Raw genomic sequence first — 16,888 nt, 5'->3', positions numbered from 1 at the left:
CTGCTTACAGACTGCATCCATTCAAGGAGAACCCTGGAAGTCATTCCTGAGAACTTACCTGAGGGACTACAGAGCAACTCCTCATTCAACCACTGGAGTATCCCCATCAGAACTGCTCCATGGCCAGCGAATGAGAACAAAGCTACAGGTGATCGATATGCCTGCCCCACTAACAGAGAAGAAAGCGATGCGAGAAAGAGTGGGGAGTAAACAACAGAAAATGAAAGCGTACATCGATCAGCAAAGACATGCCAAGTCTTCCAACTTCCGGCCTGGTGACAAAGTGAGGGTGAGGAAACCATGGAAAGTGAAGAAAGGAGAACTGAAGTTTTCTAAACCTAGAACTATCGTGACAAAGAAAGGACCGGATACATACTTGTTGGATGATGGAAGAACCTGGAACTCCTCACATCTGTCCGTACTTCCCAACTTGAGCACAGATGTGGATTCTGATAGGGCAATGGACTGTACTGATACAGGGACTGACCAAATAACTAACTCTGACTCGGTTAGCCAGTCCAGACCTGTCAGAATTAGAAATGCACCTAGCTGGACTAAAGATTTTGTTATGGAATGATCATAAAATGTGATTTACAATATTCAGGTTTTAGTTAAAGCGTTACTGTTACATTAATAATACTGTCAGGTTCTTCTGAGTTACAAGAAGGTATTCTTTGTTCAAGAGGGAAGATGTTGTGTCCATATGCAATGTGTTTAATGCATATATTAAACAAATTCGTTGTTACGGATTTAGGACACTGGGGAGCACTAGTGGACTGTTTGAGGTAAGAGAAAGAAGAGAGGAAAGGAGGGGAAGAATAAACAAAATAGTAAGCTCTCTGTTCCATTATCACGTGTGGTTAATGTCTGACTCTGAACGACAAGTCAACACAACAAGCGCCTGTCTAGTAAACAGGAGATCCTGGCTTGGAATCCCAGCGGTGCCTTTTCCTTGGGTAATCTTTAATCAGTAACTGCTACAATGAGTAAATCAACCCTTTTTTTATTGGCGTCAGACTATGACTAACAGTATGCAGAGCTTTGGTGTGTGCTTAGACTTGCAGATAATCATCAGACCACTGGGATTTACATATGCATAGTAAATTTATTATTTGCCTCAAATATTAGCAGCACTACTGTTATTTTATAGGAAGGTTGGCCAAGGAACCAGTTTCATCACCTGGGCTCTGTGGCGCAATGGATAGCTCATTGGACTTCTAGATAAATAGCTGGAGCAATTCAAAGGTTGTGGGTTCGAGTCCCACCAGAGTCGAGAGTGTTTCCTCTTCTTTATAGCTCTGTCTACTACCTTTTTGTACTTTTATTTGCAAGATTTTCTCTAGTCTTTTTACCTAATTAATAGCAATTTCAAACTTTCAGAAATATTCTGTTTGATGTTGGGGTATTGGAACATATTTGTGCTGCAGAAGATTCTGCATGTATTTGTGAAAAGTGAGATGAAGCAGTTTGAAATGTAGGATTTTAGCCTTTTCTGAATCAGAATGATGTTTGCTGATCCATTAAAAGATGTTTAAACGGAACCTGAAGGGTAAACAAAAGATGCTAAGTTTTGTGTGTACATTCTGCGTGACAAGGTCTAGTACTCTGTAAATGTGTATGATAGGTTTAAGCAATTGAGACAAGCTTTCAGAGTTGATGTTATTTGTTTCTGGAAAATGCAGAGGTTCCTAATCAGGGAAGTTTTTTTTTTTGCTGTCTGTGTAAAGTTTGTATGCAAGAGAATGTTTTTGAGTTTGCCTCAAGCTATATTGTGTTGATATAGAAAATCAGTCAGGTAGGGTGCCGTGGCTTAGTTGGTTATAGCGCCTGTCTAGTAAACAGGAGATCCTGGGTTCGAATCCCAGCGGTGCCTTTTCCTTGGGTAATCTTTAATCAGTAACTGCTACAATGAGTAAATCAACCCTTTTTTTATTGGCGTCAGACTATGACTAACAGTATGCAGAGCTTTGGTGTGTGCTTAGACTTGCAGATAATCATCAGACCACTGGGATTTACATATGCATAGTAAATTTATTATTTGCCTCAAATATTAGCAGCACTACTGTTATTTTATAGGAAGGTTGGCCAAGGAACCCGTTTCTTCACCTGGGCTCTGTGGCGCAATGGATAGCGCATTGGACTTCTAGATAAATAGCTGGAGCAATTCAAAGGTTGTGGGATCGAGTCCCACCAGAGTCGAGAGTGTTTCCTCTTCTTTATAGCTCTGTCTACTACCTTTTTGTACTTTTATTTGCAAGATTTTCTCTAGTCTTTTTACCTAATTAATAGCAATTTCAAACTTTCAGAAATATTCTGTTTGATGTTGGGGTATTGGAACATATTTGTGCTGCAGAAGATTCTGCATGTATTTGTGAAAAGTGAGATGAAGCAGTTTGAAATGTAGGATTTTAGCCTTTTCTGAATCAGAATGATGTTTACTGATCCATTAAAAGATGTTTAAACAGAACCTGAAGGGTAAACAAAAGATGCTAAGTTTTGTGTGTACATTCTGCGTGACAAGGTCTAGTACTCTGTACATGTATATGATAGGTTTAAGCAATTGAGACAAGCTTTCAGAGTTGATGTTATTTGTTTCTGGAAAATGCAGAGGTTCCTAATCAGGGAAGTTGTTTTTGCTGTCTGTGTGAAGTTTGTATGCAAGAGAATGTTTTTGAGTTTGCCTGAAGCTATATTGTGTTGATATAGAAAACCAGTCAGGTAGGGCGCCGTGGCTTAGTTGGTTATAGCGCCTGTCTAGTAAATAGGAGATCCTGGGTTGTATTCCCAGCGGTGCCTTTTCCTTGGGTAATCTTTAATCAGTAACTGCTACAATGAGTAAATCAACTCTTTTTTTATTGGCGTCAGACTATGACTAACAGTATGCAGAGCTTTGTTGTGTGCTTAGACTTGCAGATAATCATCAGACCACTGGGATTTACATATGCGTAGTAAATTCATTATTTGCCTCAAATATTAGCAGCACTACTGTTATTTTATAGGAAGGTTGGCCAAGGAACCAGTTTTTTCACCTGGGCTCTGTGGCGCAATGGATAGCTCATTGGACTTCTAGATAAATAGCTGGAGCAATTCAAAGGTTGTGGGTTCGAGTCCCACCAGAGTCGAGAGTGTTTCCTCTTCTTTATAGCTCTGTCTACTACCTTTTTGTACTTTTATTTGCAAGATTTTCTCTAGTCTTTTTACCTAATTAATAGCAATTTCAAACTTTCAGAAATATTCTGTTTGATGTTGGGGTATTGGAACATATTTGTGCTGCAGAAGATTCTGCATGTATTTGTGAAAAGTGAGATGAAGCAGTTTGAAATGTAGGATTTTAGCCTTTTCTGAATCAGAATGATGTTTGCTGATCCATTAAAAGATGTTTAAACGGAACCTGAAGGGTAAACAAAAGATGCTAAGTTTTGTGTGTACATTCTGCGTGACAAGGTCTAGTACTCTGTACATGTGTATGATAGGTTTAAGCAATTGAGACAAGCTTTCAGAGTTGATGTTATTTGTTTCTGGAAAATGCAGAGGTTCCTAATCAGGGAAGTTTTTTTTTTTGCTGTCTGTGTAAAGTTTGTATGCAAGAGAATGTTTTTGAGTTTGCCTCAAGCTATATTGTGTTGATATAGAAAATCAGTCAGGTAGGGTGCCGTGGCTTAGTTGGTTATAGCGCCTGTCTAGTAAACAGGAGATCCTGGGTTCGAATCCCAGCGGTGCCTTTTCCTTGGGTAATCTTTAATCAGTAACTGCTACAATGAGTAAATCAACCCTTTTTTTATTGGCGTCAGACTATGACTAACAGTATGCAGAGCTTTGGTGTGTGCTTAGACTTGCAGATAATCATCAGACCACTGGGATTTACATATGCATAGTAAATTTATTATTTGCCTCAAATATTAGCAGCACTACTGTTATTTTATAGGAAGGTTGGCCAAGGAACCCGTTTCTTCACCTGGGCTCTGTGGCGCAATGGATAGCGCATTGGACTTCTAGATAAATAGCTGGAGCAATTCAAAGGTTGTGGGATCGAGTCCCACCAGAGTCGAGAGTGTTTCCTCTTCTTTATAGCTCTGTCTACTACCTTTTTGTACTTTTATTTGCAAGATTTTCTCTAGTCTTTTTACCTAATTAATAGCAATTTCAAACTTTCAGAAATATTCTGTTTGATGTTGGGGTATTGGAACATATTTGTGCTGCAGAAGATTCTGCATGTATTTGTGAAAAGTGAGATGAAGCAGTTTGAAATGTAGGATTTTAGCCTTTTCTGAATCAGAATGATGTTTACTGATCCATTAAAAGATGTTTAAACAGAACCTGAAGGGTAAACAAAAGATGCTAAGTTTTGTGTGTACATTCTGCGTGACAAGGTCTAGTACTCTGTACATGTATATGATAGGTTTAAGCAATTGAGACAAGCTTTCAGAGTTGATGTTATTTGTTTCTGGAAAATGCAGAGGTTCCTAATCAGGGAAGTTGTTTTTGCTGTCTGTGTGAAGTTTGTATGCAAGAGAATGTTTTTGAGTTTGCCTGAAGCTATATTGTGTTGATATAGAAAACCAGTCAGGTAGGGCGCCGTGGCTTAGTTGGTTATAGCGCCTGTCTAGTAAATAGGAGATCCTGGGTTGTATTCCCAGCGGTGCCTTTTCCTTGGGTAATCTTTAATCAGTAACTGCTACAATGAGTAAATCAACTCTTTTTTTATTGGCGTCAGACTATGACTAACAGTATGCAGAGCTTTGTTGTGTGCTTAGACTTGCAGATAATCATCAGACCACTGGGATTTACATATGCGTAGTAAATTCATTATTTGCCTCAAATATTAGCAGCACTACTGTTATTTTATAGGAAGGTTGGCCAAGGAACCAGTTTCTTCACCTGGGCTCTGTGGCGCAATGGATAGCGCATTGGACTTCTAGATAAATAGCTGGAGCAATTCAAAGGTTGTGGGTTCGACTCCCACCAGAGTCGAGAGTGTTTCCTCTTCTTTATAACTCTGTCTACTACCTTTTTGTACTTTTATTTGCAAGATTTTCTCTAGTCTTTTTTACCTAATTAATAGCAATTTCAAACTTTCAGAAATATTCTGTTTGATGTTGGGGTATTGGAACATATTTGTGCTGCAGAAGATTCTGCATGTATTTGTGAAAAGTGAGATGAAGCAGTTTGAAATGTTGGATTTTAGCCTTTTCTGAATCAGAATGATGTTTACTGATCCATTAAAAGATGTTTAAACGGAACCTGAAGGGTAAACAAAAGATGCTAAGTTTTGTGTGTACATTCTGCGTGACAAGCTTTCAGAGTGGATGTTATTTGTTTCTGGAAAATGCAGAGGTTCCTAATCAGGGAAGTTGTTTTTGCTGTCTGTGTGAAGTTTGTATGCAAGAGAATGTTTTTGAGTTTGCCTGAAGCTATATTGTGTTGATATAGAAAACCAGTCAGGTAGGGTGCCGTGGCTTAGTTGGTTGTACCGCCTGTCTAGTAAACAGGAGATCCTGGCTTGGAATCCCAGCGGTGCCTTTTCCTTGGGTAATCTTTAATCAGTAACTGCTACAATGAGTAAATCAACCCTTTTTTTATTGGCGTCAGACTATGGCTAACAGTATGCAGAGCTTTGGTGTGTGCTTAGACTTGCAGATAATCATCAGACCACTGGGATTTACATATGCATAGTAAATTTATTATTTGCCTCAAATATTAGCAGCACTACTGTTATTTTATAGGAAGGTTGGCCAAGGAACCAGTTTCTTCACCTGGGCTCTGTGGCGCAATGGATAGCTCATTGGACTTCTAGATAAATAGCTGGAGCAATTCAAAGGTTGTGGGTTCGAGTCCCACCAGAGTCGAGAGTGTTTCCTCTTCTTTATAGCTCTGTCTACTACCTTTTTGTACTTTTATTTGCAAGATTTTCTCTAGTCTTTTTACCTAATTAATAGCAATTTCAAACTTTCAGAAATATTCTGTTTGATGTTGGGGTATTGGAACATATTTGTGCTGCAGAAGATTCTGCATGTATTTGTGAAAAGTGAGATGAAGCAGTTTGAAATGTAGGATTTTAGCCTTTTCTGAATCAGAATGATGTTTGCTGATCCATTAAAAGATGTTTAAACGGAACCTGAAGGGTAAACAAAAGATGCTAAGTTTTGTGTGTACATTCTGCGTGACAAGGTCTAGTACTCTGTACATGTGTATGATAGGTTTAAGCAATTGAGACAAGCTTTCAGAGTTGATGTTATTTGTTTCTGGAAAATGCAGAGGTTCCTAATCAGGGAAGTTTTTTTTTTTGCTGTCTGTGTAAAGTTTGTATGCAAGAGAATGTTTTTGAGTTTGCCTCAAGCTATATTGTGTTGATATAGAAAATCAGTCAGGTAGGGTGCCGTGGCTTAGTTGGTTATAGCGCCTGTCTAGTAAACAGGAGATCCTGGGTTCGAATCCCAGCGGTGCCTTTTCCTTGGGTAATCTTTAATCAGTAACTGCTACAATGAGTAAATCAACCCTTTTTTTATTGGCGTCAGACTATGACTAACAGTATGCAGAGCTTTGGTGTGTGCTTAGACTTGCAGATAATCATCAGACCACTGGGATTTACATATGCATAGTAAATTTATTATTTGCCTCAAATATTAGCAGCACTACTGTTATTTTATAGGAAGGTTGGCCAAGGAACCCGTTTCTTCACCTGGGCTCTGTGGCGCAATGGATAGCGCATTGGACTTCTAGATAAATAGCTGGAGCAATTCAAAGGTTGTGGGATCGAGTCCCACCAGAGTCGAGAGTGTTTCCTCTTCTTTATAGCTCTGTCTACTACCTTTTTGTACTTTTATTTGCAAGATTTTCTCTAGTCTTTTTACCTAATTAATAGCAATTTCAAACTTTCAGAAATATTCTGTTTGATGTTGGGGTATTGGAACATATTTGTGCTGCAGAAGATTCTGCATGTATTTGTGAAAAGTGAGATGAAGCAGTTTGAAATGTAGGATTTTAGCCTTTTCTGAATCAGAATGATGTTTACTGATCCATTAAAAGATGTTTAAACAGAACCTGAAGGGTAAACAAAAGATGCTAAGTTTTGTGTGTACATTCTGCGTGACAAGGTCTAGTACTCTGTACATGTATATGATAGGTTTAAGCAATTGAGACAAGCTTTCAGAGTTGATGTTATTTGTTTCTGGAAAATGCAGAGGTTCCTAATCAGGGAAGTTGTTTTTGCTGTCTGTGTGAAGTTTGTATGCAAGAGAATGTTTTTGAGTTTGCCTGAAGCTATATTGTGTTGATATAGAAAACCAGTCAGGTAGGGCGCCGTGGCTTAGTTGGTTATAGCGCCTGTCTAGTAAATAGGAGATCCTGGGTTGTATTCCCAGCGGTGCCTTTTCCTTGGGTAATCTTTAATCAGTAACTGCTACAATGAGTAAATCAACTCTTTTTTTATTGGCGTCAGACTATGACTAACAGTATGCAGAGCTTTGTTGTGTGCTTAGACTTGCAGATAATCATCAGACCACTGGGATTTACATATGCGTAGTAAATTCATTATTTGCCTCAAATATTAGCAGCACTACTGTTATTTTATAGGAAGGTTGGCCAAGGAACCAGTTTCTTCACCTGGGCTCTGTGGCGCAATGGATAGCGCATTGGACTTCTAGATAAATAGCTGGAGCAATTCAAAGGTTGTGGGTTCGACTCCCACCAGAGTCGAGAGTGTTTCCTCTTCTTTATAACTCTGTCTACTACCTTTTTGTACTTTTATTTGCAAGATTTTCTCTAGTCTTTTTTACCTAATTAATAGCAATTTCAAACTTTCAGAAATATTCTGTTTGATGTTGGGGTATTGGAACATATTTGTGCTGCAGAAGATTCTGCATGTATTTGTGAAAAGTGAGATGAAGCAGTTTGAAATGTTGGATTTTAGCCTTTTCTGAATCAGAATGATGTTTACTGATCCATTAAAAGATGTTTAAACGGAACCTGAAGGGTAAACAAAAGATGCTAAGTTTTGTGTGTACATTCTGCGTGACAAGCTTTCAGAGTGGATGTTATTTGTTTCTGGAAAATGCAGAGGTTCCTAATCAGGGAAGTTGTTTTTGCTGTCTGTGTGAAGTTTGTATGCAAGAGAATGTTTTTGAGTTTGCCTGAAGCTATATTGTGTTGATATAGAAAACCAGTCAGGTAGGGTGCCGTGGCTTAGTTGGTTGTACCGCCTGTCTAGTAAACAGGAGATCCTGGCTTGGAATCCCAGCGGTGCCTTTTCCTTGGGTAATCTTTAATCAGTAACTGCTACAATGAGTAAATCAACCCTTTTTTTATTGGCGTCAGACTATGGCTAACAGTATGCAGAGCTTTGGTGTGTGCTTAGACTTGCAGATAATCATCAGACCACTGGGATTTACATATGCATAGTAAATTTATTATTTGCCTCAAATATTAGCAGCACTACTGTTATTTTATAGGAAGGTTGGCCAAGGAACCAGTTTTTTCACCTGGGCTCTGTGGCGCAATGGATAGCTCATTGGACTTCTAGATAAATAGCTGGAGCAATTCAAAGGTTGTGGGTTCGAGTCCCACCAGAGTCGAGAGTGTTTCCTCTTCTTTATAGCTCTGTCTACTACCTTTTTGTACTTTTATTTGCAAGATTTTCTCTAGTCTTTTTACCTAATTAATAGCAATTTCAAACTTTCAGAAATATTCTGTTTGATGTTGGGGTATTGGAACATATTTGTGCTGCAGAAGATTCTGCATGTATTTGTGAAAAGTGAGATGAAGCAGTTTGAAATGTAGGATTTTAGCCTTTTCTGAATCAGAATGATGTTTGCTGATCCATTAAAAGATGTTTAAACGGAACCTGAAGGGTAAACAAAAGATGCTAAGTTTTGTGTGTACATTCTGCGTGACAAGGTCTAGTACTCTGTACATGTGTATGATAGGTTTAAGCAATTGAGACAAGCTTTCAGAGTTGATGTTATTTGTTTCTGGAAAATGCAGAGGTTCCTAATCAGGAAAGTTTTTTTTTTTGCTGTCTGTGTAAAGTTTGTATGCAAGAGAATGTTTTTGAGTTTGCCTCAAGCTATATTGTGTTGATATAGAAAATCAGTCAGGTAGGGTGCCGTGGCTTAGTTGGTTATAGCGCCTGTCTAGTAAACAGGAGATCCTGGGTTCGAATCCCAGCGGTGCCTTTTCCTTGGGTAATCTTTAATCAGTAACTGCTACAATGAGTAAATCAACCCTTTTTTTATTGGCGTCAGACTATGACTAACAGTATGCAGAGCTTTGGTGTGTGCTTAGACTTGCAGATAATCATCAGACCACTGGGATTTACATATGCATAGTAAATTTATTATTTGCCTCAAATATTAGCAGCACTACTGTTATTTTATAGGAAGGTTGGCCAAGGAACCCGTTTCTTCACCTGGGCTCTGTGGCGCAATGGATAGCGCATTGGACTTCTAGATAAATAGCTGGAGCAATTCAAAGGTTGTGGGATCGAGTCCCACCAGAGTCGAGAGTGTTTCCTCTTCTTTATAGCTCTGTCTACTACCTTTTTGTACTTTTATTTGCAAGATTTTCTCTAGTCTTTTTACCTAATTAATAGCAATTTCAAACTTTCAGAAATATTCTGTTTGATGTTGGGGTATTGGAACATATTTGTGCTGCAGAAGATTCTGCATGTATTTGTGAAAAGTGAGATGAAGCAGTTTGAAATGTAGGATTTTAGCCTTTTCTGAATCAGAATGATGTTTACTGATCCATTAAAAGATGTTTAAACAGAACCTGAAGGGTAAACAAAAGATGCTAAGTTTTGTGTGTACATTCTGCGTGACAAGGTCTAGTACTCTGTACATGTATATGATAGGTTTAAGCAATTGAGACAAGCTTTCAGAGTTGATGTTATTTGTTTCTGGAAAATGCAGAGGTTCCTAATCAGGGAAGTTGTTTTTGCTGTCTGTGTGAAGTTTGTATGCAAGAGAATGTTTTTGAGTTTGCCTGAAGCTATATTGTGTTGATATAGAAAACCAGTCAGGTAGGGCGCCGTGGCTTAGTTGGTTATAGCGCCTGTCTAGTAAATAGGAGATCCTGGGTTGTATTCCCAGCGGTGCCTTTTCCTTGGGTAATCTTTAATCAGTAACTGCTACAATGAGTAAATCAACTCTTTTTTTATTGGCGTCAGACTATGACTAACAGTATGCAGAGCTTTGTTGTGTGCTTAGACTTGCAGATAATCATCAGACCACTGGGATTTACATATGCGTAGTAAATTCATTATTTGCCTCAAATATTAGCAGCACTACTGTTATTTTATAGGAAGGTTGGCCAAGGAACCAGTTTCTTCACCTGGGCTCTGTGGCGCAATGGATAGCGCATTGGACTTCTAGATAAATAGCTGGAGCAATTCAAAGGTTGTGGGTTCAACTCCCACCAGAGTCGAGAGTGTTTCCTCTTCTTTATAACTCTGTCTACTACCTTTTTGTACTTTTATTTGCAAGATTTTCTCTAGTCTTTTTACCTAATTAATAGCAATTTCAAACTTTCAGAAATATTCTGTTTGATGTTGGGGTATTGGAACATATTTGTGCTGCAGAAGATTCTGCATGTATTTGTGAAAAGTGAGATGAAGCAGTTTGAAATGTTGGATTTTAGCCTTTTCTGAATCAGAATGATGTTTACTGATCCATTAAAAGATGTTTAAACGGAACCTGAAGGGTAAACAAAAGATGCTAAGTTTTGTGTGTACATTCTGCGTGACAAGCTTTCAGAGTGGATGTTATTTGTTTCTGGAAAATGCAGAGGTTCCTAATCAGGGAAGTTGTTTTTGCTGTCTGTGTGAAGTTTGTATGCAAGAGAATGTTTTTGAGTTTGCCTGAAGCTATATTGTGTTGATATAGAAAACCAGTCAGGTAGGGTGCCGTGGCTTAGTTGGTTGTACCGCCTGTCTAGTAAACAGGAGATCCTGGCTTGGAATCCCAGCGGTGCCTTTTCCTTGGGTAATCTTTAATCAGTAACTGCTACAATGAGTAAATCAACCCTTTTTTTATTGGCGTCAGACTATGGCTAACAGTATGCAGAGCTTTGGTGTGTGCTTAGACTTGCAGATAATCATCAGACCACTGGGATTTACATATGCATAGTAAATTTATTATTTGCCTCAAATATTAGCAGCACTACTGTTATTTTATAGGAAGGTTGGCCAAGGAACCAGTTTTTTCACCTGGGCTCTGTGGCGCAATGGATAGCTCATTGGACTTCTAGATAAATAGCTGGAGCAATTCAAAGGTTGTGGGTTCGAGTCCCACCAGAGTCGAGAGTGTTTCCTCTTCTTTATAGCTCTGTCTACTACCTTTTTGTACTTTTATTTGCAAGATTTTCTCTAGTCTTTTTACCTAATTAATAGCAATTTCAAACTTTCAGAAATATTCTGTTTGATGTTGGGGTATTGGAACATATTTGTGCTGCAGAAGATTCTGCATGTATTTGTGAAAAGTGAGATGAAGCAGTTTGAAATGTAGGATTTTAGCCTTTTCTGAATCAGAATGATGTTTGCTGATCCATTAAAAGATGTTTAAACGGAACCTGAAGGGTAAACAAAAGATGCTAAGTTTTGTGTGTACATTCTGCGTGACAAGGTCTAGTACTCTGTACATGTGTATGATAGGTTTAAGCAATTGAGACAAGCTTTCAGAGTTGATGTTATTTGTTTCTGGAAAATGCAGAGGTTCCTAATCAGGAAAGTTTTTTTTTTTGCTGTCTGTGTAAAGTTTGTATGCAAGAGAATGTTTTTGAGTTTGCCTCAAGCTATATTGTGTTGATATAGAAAATCAGTCAGGTAGGGTGCCGTGGCTTAGTTGGTTATAGCGCCTGTCTAGTAAACAGGAGATCCTGGGTTCGAATCCCAGCGGTGCCTTTTCCTTGGGTAATCTTTAATCAGTAACTGCTACAATGAGTAAATCAACCCTTTTTTTATTGGCGTCAGACTATGACTAACAGTATGCAGAGCTTTGGTGTGTGCTTAGACTTGCAGATAATCATCAGACCACTGGGATTTACATATGCATAGTAAATTTATTATTTGCCTCAAATATTAGCAGCACTACTGTTATTTTATAGGAAGGTTGGCCAAGGAACCCGTTTCTTCACCTGGGCTCTGTGGCGCAATGGATAGCGCATTGGACTTCTAGATAAATAGCTGGAGCAATTCAAAGGTTGTGGGATCGAGTCCCACCAGAGTCGAGAGTGTTTCCTCTTCTTTATAGCTCTGTCTACTACCTTTTTGTACTTTTATTTGCAAGATTTTCTCTAGTCTTTTTACCTAATTAATAGCAATTTCAAACTTTCAGAAATATTCTGTTTGATGTTGGGGTATTGGAACATATTTGTGCTGCAGAAGATTCTGCATGTATTTGTGAAAAGTGAGATGAAGCAGTTTGAAATGTAGGATTTTAGCCTTTTCTGAATCAGAATGATGTTTACTGATCCATTAAAAGATGTTTAAACAGAACCTGAAGGGTAAACAAAAGATGCTAAGTTTTGTGTGTACATTCTGCGTGACAAGGTCTAGTACTCTGTACATGTATATGATAGGTTTAAGCAATTGAGACAAGCTTTCAGAGTTGATGTTATTTGTTTCTGGAAAATGCAGAGGTTCCTAATCAGGGAAGTTGTTTTTGCTGTCTGTGTGAAGTTTGTATGCAAGAGAATGTTTTTGAGTTTGCCTGAAGCTATATTGTGTTGATATAGAAAACCAGTCAGGTAGGGCGCCGTGGCTTAGTTGGTTATAGCGCCTGTCTAGTAAATAGGAGATCCTGGGTTGTATTCCCAGCGGTGCCTTTTCCTTGGGTAATCTTTAATCAGTAACTGCTACAATGAGTAAATCAACTCTTTTTTTATTGGCGTCAGACTATGACTAACAGTATGCAGAGCTTTGTTGTGTGCTTAGACTTGCAGATAATCATCAGACCACTGGGATTTACATATGCGTAGTAAATTCATTATTTGCCTCAAATATTAGCAGCACTACTGTTATTTTATAGGAAGGTTGGCCAAGGAACCAGTTTCTTCACCTGGGCTCTGTGGCGCAATGGATAGCGCATTGGACTTCTAGATAAATAGCTGGAGCAATTCAAAGGTTGTGGGTTCAACTCCCACCAGAGTCGAGAGTGTTTCCTCTTCTTTATAACTCTGTCTACTACCTTTTTGTACTTTTATTTGCAAGATTTTCTCTAGTCTTTTTACCTAATTAATAGCAATTTCAAACTTTCAGAAATATTCTGTTTGATGTTGGGGTATTGGAACATATTTGTGCTGCAGAAGATTCTGCATGTATTTGTGAAAAGTGAGATGAAGCAGTTTGAAATGTTGGATTTTAGCCTTTTCTGAATCAGAATGATGTTTACTGATCCATTAAAAGATGTTTAAACGGAACCTGAAGGGTAAACAAAAGATGCTAAGTTTTGTGTGTACATTCTGCGTGACAAGCTTTCAGAGTGGATGTTATTTGTTTCTGGAAAATGCAGAGGTTCCTAATCAGGGAAGTTGTTTTTGCTGTCTGTGTGAAGTTTGTATGCAAGAGAATGTTTTTGAGTTTGCCTGAAGCTATATTGTGTTGATATAGAAAACCAGTCAGGTAGGGTGCCGTGGCTTAGTTGGTTGTACCGCCTGTCTAGTAAACAGGAGATCCTGGCTTGGAATCCCAGCGGTGCCTTTTCCTTGGGTAATCTTTAATCAGTAACTGCTACAATGAGTAAATCAACCCTTTTTTTATTGGCGTCAGACTATGGCTAACAGTATGCAGAGCTTTGGTGTGTGCTTAGACTTGCAGATAATCATCAGACCACTGGGATTTACATATGCATAGTAAATTTATTATTTGCCTCAAATATTAGCAGCACTGCTGTTATTTTATAGGAAGGTTGGCCAAGGAACCCGTTTCTTCACCTGGGCTCTGTGGCGCAATGGATAGCGCATTGGACTTCTAGATAAATAGCTGGAGCAATTCAAAGGTTGTGGGTTCGAGTCCCACCAGAGTCGAGAGTGTTTCCTCTTCTTTATAGCTCTGTCTACTACCTTTTTGTACTTTTATTTGCAAGATTTTCTCTTGTCTTTTTACCTAATTAATAGCAATTTCAAACTTTCAGAAATATTCTGTTTGATGTTGGGGTATTGGAACATATTTGTGCTGCAGAAGATTCTGCATGTATTTGTGAAAAGTGAGATGAAGCAGTTTGAAATGTAGGATTTTAGCCTTTTCTGAATCAGAATGATGTTTGCTGATCCATTAAAAGATGTTTAAACAGAACCTGAAGGGTAAACAAAAGATGCTAAGTTTTGTGTGTACATTCTGCGTGACAAGGTCTAGTACTCTGTACATGTATATGATAGGTTTAAGCAATTGAGACAAGCTTTCAGAGTTGATGTTATTTGTTTCTGGAAAATGCAGAGGTTCCTAATCAGGGAAGTTGTTTTTGCTGTCTGTGTAAAGATTGTATGCAAGAGAATGTTTTTGAGTTTGCTTGAAGCTACATTGTATTGATATAGAAAACCAGTCATGTAGGGCGCCGTGGCTTAGTTGGTTATAGCGCCTGTCTAGTAAACAGGAGATCCTGGGTTCGAATCCCAGCGGTGCCTTTTCCTTGGGTAATCTTTAATCAGTAACTGCTACAATGAGTAAATCAACCCTTTTTTTATTGGCGTCAGACTATGACTAACAGTATGCAGAGCTTTGGTGTGTGCTTAGACTTGCAGATAATCATCAGACCACTGGGATTTACATATGCATAGTAAATTTATTATTTGCCTCAAATATTAGCAGCACTACTGTTATTTTATAGGAAGGTTGGCCAAGGAACCCGTTTCTTCACCTGGGCTCTGTGGCGCAATGGATAGCGCATTGGACTTCTAGATAAATAGCTGGAGCAATTCAAAGGTTGTGGGATCGAGTCCCACCAGAGTCGAGAGTGTTTCCTCTTCTTTATAGCTCTGTCTACTACCTTTTTGTACTTTTATTTGCAAGATTTTCTCTAGTCTTTTTACCTAATTAATAGCAATTTCAAACTTTCAGAAATATTCTGTTTGATGTTGGGGTATTGGAACATATTTGTGCTGCAGAAGATTCTGCATGTATTTGTGAAAAGTGAGATGAAGCAGTTTGAAATGTAGGATTTTAGCCTTTTCTGAATCAGAATGATGTTTACTGATCCATTAAAAGATGTTTAAACAGAACCTGAAGGGTAAACAAAAGATGCTAAGTTTTGTGTGTACATTCTGCGTGACAAGGTCTAGTACTCTGTACATGTATATGATAGGTTTAAGCAATTGAGACAAGCTTTCAGAGTTGATGTTATTTGTTTCTGGAAAATGCAGAGGTTCCTAATCAGGGAAGTTGTTTTTGCTGTCTGTGTGAAGTTTGTATGCAAGAGAATGTTTTTGAGTTTGCTTGAAGCTACATTGTATTGATATAGAAAACCAGTCATGTAGGGCGCCGTGGCTTAGTTGGTTATAGCGCCTGTCTAGTAAACAGGAGATCCTGGGTTCGAATCCCAGCGGTGCCTTTTCCTTGGGTAATCTTTAATCAGTAACTGCTACAATGAGTAAATCAACCCTTTTTTTATTGGCGTCAGACTATGACTAACAGTATGCAGAGCTTTGGTGTGTGCTTAGACTTGCAGATAATCATCAGACCACTGGGATTTACATATGCATAGTAAATTTATTATTTGCCTCAAATATTAGCAGCACTACTGTTATTTTATAGGAAGGTTGGCCAAGGAACCCGTTTCTTCACCTGGGCTCTGTGGCGCAATGGATAGCGCATTGGACTTCTAGATAAATAGCTGGAGCAATTCAAAGGTTGTGGGATCGAGTCCCACCAGAGTCGAGAGTGTTTCCTCTTCTTTATAGCTCTGTCTACTACCTTTTTGTACTTTTATTTGCAAGATTTTCTCTAGTCTTTTTACCTAATTAATAGCAATTTCAAACTTTCAGAAATATTCTGTTTGATGTTGGGGTATTGGAACATATTTGTGCTGCAGAAGATTCTGCATGTATTTGTGAAAAGTGAGATGAAGCAGTTTGAAATGTAGGATTTTAGCCTTTTCTGAATCAGAATGATGTTTGCTGATCCATTAAAAGATGTTTAAACAGAACCTGAAGGGTAAACAAAAGATGCTAAGTTTTGTGTGTACATTCTGCGTGACAAGGTCTAGTACTCTGTACATGTATATGATAGGTTTAAGCAATTGAGACAAGCTTTCAGAGTTGATGTTATTTGTTTCTGGAAAATGCAGAGGTTCCTAATCAGGGAAGTTGTTTTAGCTGTCTGTGTGAAGTTTGTATGCAAGAGAATGTTTTTGAGTTTGCCTGAAGCTATATTGTGTTGATATAGAAAACCAGTCAGGTAGGGTGCCGTGGCTTAGTTGGTTGTACCGCCTGTCTAGTAAACAGGAGGTTCTGCGTTTGAATCCCAGCGGTGCTTTTTCCTTGGGTAATCTTTAATCAGTAACTGCTACAATGAGTAAATCAACCCTTTTTTTTATTGACGTCAGACTATGACTAACAGTATGCAGAGCATTGGTGTTTGCTTAGACCTGCAGATAATCATCAGACCACTGGGATTTACATATGCATAGTAAATTCATTATTTGCCTCAAATATTAGCAGCACTACTGTTATTTTATAGGAAGGTTGGCCAAGGAACCCATTTCATAAACTAGCCTCTGTGATGCAATGGATAGCACATTGGACTTCTAGATAAATAGCTGGAGCAATTCAAAGGTTGTGGGTTTGAGTCCCACCAGAGTCGAGAGTGTTTCCTCTTCTTTATAGCTCTGTCTACTACCTTTTTGTACTTTTATTTGCAAGATTTGGTCTAGTCTTTTTACCTAATTAATAGCAATTTCAAACT

At 38.5% G+C, this 16,888-nt stretch overlaps 19 non-coding genes across 19 annotated transcripts; all 19 read left to right on the top strand.

Annotated features, from left to right (window-relative positions):
- The first annotated feature begins 1,799 nt into the window (after positions 1–1,799).
- On the top strand, positions 1,800–1,873 carry trnat-agu (transfer RNA threonine (anticodon AGU)). The gene has a single exon. It is a non-coding gene; the product is annotated as a tRNA-Thr (tRNA).
- A 236-nt stretch (positions 1,874–2,109) lies between these two features.
- trnar-ucu (transfer RNA arginine (anticodon UCU)) lies at positions 2,110–2,199 on the top strand. Its single transcript is given in 2 exon segments — positions 2,110–2,146; positions 2,164–2,199. It is a non-coding gene; the product is annotated as a tRNA-Arg (tRNA).
- Positions 2,200–3,648: 1,449 nt separating this feature from the next.
- On the top strand, positions 3,649–3,722 carry trnat-agu (transfer RNA threonine (anticodon AGU)). The gene has a single exon. It is a non-coding gene; the product is annotated as a tRNA-Thr (tRNA).
- A 236-nt stretch (positions 3,723–3,958) lies between these two features.
- Positions 3,959–4,048, top strand: trnar-ucu (transfer RNA arginine (anticodon UCU)). The gene is given in 2 exon segments: positions 3,959–3,995; positions 4,013–4,048. It is a non-coding gene; the product is annotated as a tRNA-Arg (tRNA).
- Positions 4,049–4,881: 833 nt separating this feature from the next.
- trnar-ucu (transfer RNA arginine (anticodon UCU)) lies at positions 4,882–4,971 on the top strand. Its single transcript is given in 2 exon segments — positions 4,882–4,918; positions 4,936–4,971. It is a non-coding gene; the product is annotated as a tRNA-Arg (tRNA).
- A 1,401-nt stretch (positions 4,972–6,372) lies between these two features.
- trnat-agu (transfer RNA threonine (anticodon AGU)) lies at positions 6,373–6,446 on the top strand. The gene has a single exon. It is a non-coding gene; the product is annotated as a tRNA-Thr (tRNA).
- Positions 6,447–6,682: 236 nt separating this feature from the next.
- On the top strand, positions 6,683–6,772 carry trnar-ucu (transfer RNA arginine (anticodon UCU)). Its single transcript is given in 2 exon segments — positions 6,683–6,719; positions 6,737–6,772. It is a non-coding gene; the product is annotated as a tRNA-Arg (tRNA).
- An 833-nt stretch (positions 6,773–7,605) lies between these two features.
- Positions 7,606–7,695, top strand: trnar-ucu (transfer RNA arginine (anticodon UCU)). Its single transcript is given in 2 exon segments — positions 7,606–7,642; positions 7,660–7,695. It is a non-coding gene; the product is annotated as a tRNA-Arg (tRNA).
- Positions 7,696–9,096: 1,401 nt separating this feature from the next.
- trnat-agu (transfer RNA threonine (anticodon AGU)) lies at positions 9,097–9,170 on the top strand. The gene has a single exon. It is a non-coding gene; the product is annotated as a tRNA-Thr (tRNA).
- A 236-nt stretch (positions 9,171–9,406) lies between these two features.
- trnar-ucu (transfer RNA arginine (anticodon UCU)) lies at positions 9,407–9,496 on the top strand. Its single transcript is given in 2 exon segments — positions 9,407–9,443; positions 9,461–9,496. It is a non-coding gene; the product is annotated as a tRNA-Arg (tRNA).
- Positions 9,497–10,329: 833 nt separating this feature from the next.
- Positions 10,330–10,419, top strand: trnar-ucu (transfer RNA arginine (anticodon UCU)). The gene is given in 2 exon segments: positions 10,330–10,366; positions 10,384–10,419. It is a non-coding gene; the product is annotated as a tRNA-Arg (tRNA).
- A 1,400-nt stretch (positions 10,420–11,819) lies between these two features.
- Positions 11,820–11,893, top strand: trnat-agu (transfer RNA threonine (anticodon AGU)). The gene has a single exon. It is a non-coding gene; the product is annotated as a tRNA-Thr (tRNA).
- A 236-nt stretch (positions 11,894–12,129) lies between these two features.
- Positions 12,130–12,219, top strand: trnar-ucu (transfer RNA arginine (anticodon UCU)). Its single transcript is given in 2 exon segments — positions 12,130–12,166; positions 12,184–12,219. It is a non-coding gene; the product is annotated as a tRNA-Arg (tRNA).
- Positions 12,220–13,052: 833 nt separating this feature from the next.
- trnar-ucu (transfer RNA arginine (anticodon UCU)) lies at positions 13,053–13,142 on the top strand. The gene is given in 2 exon segments: positions 13,053–13,089; positions 13,107–13,142. It is a non-coding gene; the product is annotated as a tRNA-Arg (tRNA).
- A 784-nt stretch (positions 13,143–13,926) lies between these two features.
- trnar-ucu (transfer RNA arginine (anticodon UCU)) lies at positions 13,927–14,016 on the top strand. The gene is given in 2 exon segments: positions 13,927–13,963; positions 13,981–14,016. It is a non-coding gene; the product is annotated as a tRNA-Arg (tRNA).
- A 523-nt stretch (positions 14,017–14,539) lies between these two features.
- Positions 14,540–14,613, top strand: trnat-agu (transfer RNA threonine (anticodon AGU)). The gene has a single exon. It is a non-coding gene; the product is annotated as a tRNA-Thr (tRNA).
- A 236-nt stretch (positions 14,614–14,849) lies between these two features.
- trnar-ucu (transfer RNA arginine (anticodon UCU)) lies at positions 14,850–14,939 on the top strand. The gene is given in 2 exon segments: positions 14,850–14,886; positions 14,904–14,939. It is a non-coding gene; the product is annotated as a tRNA-Arg (tRNA).
- Positions 14,940–15,462: 523 nt separating this feature from the next.
- Positions 15,463–15,536, top strand: trnat-agu (transfer RNA threonine (anticodon AGU)). Its single transcript has one exon. It is a non-coding gene; the product is annotated as a tRNA-Thr (tRNA).
- A 236-nt stretch (positions 15,537–15,772) lies between these two features.
- trnar-ucu (transfer RNA arginine (anticodon UCU)) lies at positions 15,773–15,862 on the top strand. The gene is given in 2 exon segments: positions 15,773–15,809; positions 15,827–15,862. It is a non-coding gene; the product is annotated as a tRNA-Arg (tRNA).
- The last annotated feature ends 1,026 nt before the right edge of the window (positions 15,863–16,888 follow it).

This window comes from Salminus brasiliensis, chromosome 4 (assembly GCF_030463535.1).
Source record: "Salminus brasiliensis chromosome 4, fSalBra1.hap2, whole genome shotgun sequence".
NCBI classification, from domain to species: Eukaryota; Metazoa; Chordata; class Actinopteri; order Characiformes; family Bryconidae; genus Salminus; species Salminus brasiliensis.
Note: the sequence above shows the minus strand (reverse complement) of the source record. Positions and strands in the feature narration are given on the sequence as shown.